General features: G+C 41.4%; 1 pseudogene; it reads left to right on the forward strand.

The window, feature by feature from the left end:
• The first annotated feature begins 1,594 nt into the window (after positions 1–1,594).
• On the forward strand, positions 1,595–2,182 carry LOC114031088 (annotated as a pseudogene).
• Positions 2,183–3,417: the final 1,235 nt, after the last annotated feature.

A 3,417-nucleotide genomic window follows, 5' to 3' on the forward strand; every position in this document is an offset into this window, starting at 1 on the left:
AGGGTATTGAAGAAGTGTGAATTCAGTTGAGATGATTTTGGCTGAACTTTCAATCAGATAGGCAAGGACATTGAAAAGGTGTGAATTCAACAGAAATGATTTTGAATAATTCCTTATTCTATATCTATGACCCTAGAGAAGTCACCAAATCTTTCTGGGCCTAATTTTTCTCATCAAGGGGTTTGAATTAGTTGGTCTCTGAAAGCCCTTCAGCCTCTAGATAATGATGCCATTATTTATATTATCATTAATTCACTCAACAACCATAGATTAGCTCTGTCAGGCACTTTGCTAGAAACTTGGAATACAAAGGGGAAAATGATGTCCCTACACTCAGTTTGCTTACAAGTTGTTCTCATAGGCTATATGATTTGTCATGGGGGAAGGGAAGATCTCAGATTCCATCTCATCCAACTTATTTCTGCAAAAAAAAAGTCATTTCTTGAATTTCCCCCAGAACTGATCATCCAATATCTACTTGGAAAACTTCTTTGATTCCAAACTCATCACCTCATCCTAATTTCACCTAATTTAGCCCTATTGAGCTGAGCAGAACAAGTAAATCTCATTTCTTTTGTATGTGTCATCTATTTTTGAGTTAGAAACATGATATCAGAAAACAAAAATGAAAATGTTTAGCGTTCAAAGACTATCTAAATCAAGGATTCACTTACCCTTTTAGGTTTCAATGACCCCTTCAGCAATCTGTCGAAGTCTGAGGAAGTCTTCTCAGAACAATTTCTAAATCTATAGAATTACAAAAGAAGCCAATTAAATTGAAATACAGTTGTTTAAATACAATTTTAAGACCCACAAAGTTCCCATGGGCATTATTGAAAACACCCCATCTAAGATGTACATGACAGCCATCCTGAAGCATTTCAAGTGCAATCATGCACTCTGTTTTCTTCTACACAAAACTGTTTAATCAAAAAATATTTTATTAGAAGCCTACTCAGTGCTAGGCACTCTGCTTAGCCTCCATGGTACAACCTCCAAAGTAAAACAGTGGCAGCCCCCAAGGAACAATCTATCAAGTGAGGCAGTGCGTGCTAATACAATCACATACTCAATTGATACATACACTTATGTATGCAAATTGATGATTTTATTTTAAAACACTCTAAACTTCTCATTGTACTCCTGAAAATACTAACCCACATCTGGAGCAAAATGCTGCCTATTTGCCAAACTCTAAACTTTTAAGGCCACACCCCAATGGAAATGGTACGATTTAGAGCCCTGGGTTAGGATTCTGGTTGTAGTTATTTTAATCCTGCTCTCTCACTATCCCATCTTGTTACCGTGGAGAAGTCATTTAACCTCTCTAGGTTTCAGTTTCGTCACTTGTGAAAACGATGAGTTAACCCTCTATTATCGCACCCTTCTCCTAAGGGTGGCGGGATCGGGTGGGGGGGGGGCGGAGGAGGAGAGCTGTGATCTCGCCACCCAGGCTGCTATTTAATCCGCCTGGCTCGGCCCTAGCATCAGTTTGCTCTCCCAGCTGAGGTTGCTGCATCAGCAACGTCCACTGGGTCCCCACAACCTCCTTTTCGCTACCGTTGCCGCCATCCTCGGCCCTCTGGCAGCTACCATGCAGTCGTCGCCGCAGCTGCGAGTTGCCGTGGTGTGCTCCAGTAACCAGAACAGGAGCATGGAAGCTCACAACCTCCTCAAGAAGCGAGGATTCAGAGTCAGATCCTTTGGAACAGGAACTCGTGTAAAACTCCCAGGACCAGCACCGGACAAGCCCAATGTGTATGATTTCAAAACAACATATGATCAGATGTACAGTGATCTGCTTAATAAAGACAGAAAACTGTATACATGCAATGGTGTTTTACACATGTTGGGTAGAAATAAGAGAATAAAGCCCCGGCCAGAAAGATTCCAACACTGTAAAGATTCGTTTGATCTCATCTTTACCTGTGAAGAAAGAGTCTATGACCAGGTAATAGAAGATTTAAATTCCAGAGAGCAGGAGACCTTCCAGCCAGTACATGTGATTAATGTGGACATTTTGGATAATGAAGAGGAAGCCACTCTGGGAGCCTTTCTCATTTGTGAGCTCTGTGAGTGTATACAGCAGATAGACGACATGGAAGACGAGATAGATGAGCTGTTACAAGAATTTGAGGAACAAAGTAATAGGACTTTCCTCCACACAGTCTGTTTTTACTGAAGCCCACATTGTTTTCTTAGTCTCTAGTCTAAGGGAGCATGCCCTCAAGTTCTCTGACTACTCCCTATTCTCCCTGTAGACCAATTTTCAATCTCCCTTTTCTTAATACTTTTTTCCCCCCTTCATGGTGTTTGCTTTTACTTTCTGGTATTTTGTGATTTGTTTTCTGGTATTTTGCCAGGGCCCTGGATAGCGCACTGGAGTTGGAATCAGAAGACTCATCTTTCTGAGTTCCAATCTGGCATCAACACATACTAGCTGTGTGATATGGGCAAGTCGCTGAACTCTGTTTGTCTCAGTTCCTCATCTGTAAAATCAGCTGGAGAAGGAAATGGCAAATGACTCCCCTATCTTTGCCAAGAAAACCCCAAATGGAGTCACAAAGAGTTGGACATGATTGAAATGACTGAGTAACAACAATATTCCGCCAGTACAAAATGAAGCAGGGCAGAGACTATAACAGAGTTTTCTCAAGATAACTCACTGGTCATAGTGTTCAGGTTATTTGTGGGGGAGGAGGGGTCAGAGTCCAAGACTGCCCATTCAGGGATGCCAAAAACTGTTACAGTTTCATGGCGTATTCTAGCAGACCCTCTCAAAGAATTCAGAGTCAGACCACCTCTAATCCAAATATATGTCTTTATTGAGATTGACTCCTCTCACAAAACAGGCTACATTCTAAGAGGAACCAGCAATGTTAGTGAAAGCAAGATGGTTTTTTATAAGGTAAAGATGCAATTACATAACAGAAATTATGAATATTAAAAAGACAGGAGGGGTTTGTTAAGGGGCTAGGTAATAGGGGAGAGGTCCCAGCCTCAATGGAACTGCACATGTGATTTCCCTCAATATATACAGAAAAACCCATTGGGGGGGGGATATGTATGTATGATAATGATATTATAATGTCTCTTTACATCATAAATTCACCTAAAGGACAGCTTTTGCTATTACTGCACAGGTGCCAACTTAGGGAAAGTCCTTTCTATTGTTTTGGGGTACACATCCTGCTTGGGCATCCTGATGGAGCTGCTTTCTGATTGACTGAGTATTGTGGTGCTCTCTGAGACTTGATGGGTGTGGTTGTGGTTGAATGCATGGACACACCTGCTATTTATATGGGAATTTGAGGAATAGGTCTGGGGGCAGTGACTAGCTAGAAGCAGTGGCTGTGATTCCATCATGTGGACATGCCTGTTGTTCCTGCGAGAAAGAAAAAAAGACCAAAAAAAAGC

Source organism: Vombatus ursinus, unplaced genomic scaffold (genome assembly GCF_900497805.2).
Source record: "Vombatus ursinus unplaced genomic scaffold, bare-nosed wombat genome assembly UNPS02015066.1, whole genome shotgun sequence".
Lineage (NCBI taxonomy): Eukaryota > Metazoa > Chordata > Mammalia > Diprotodontia > Vombatidae > Vombatus > Vombatus ursinus.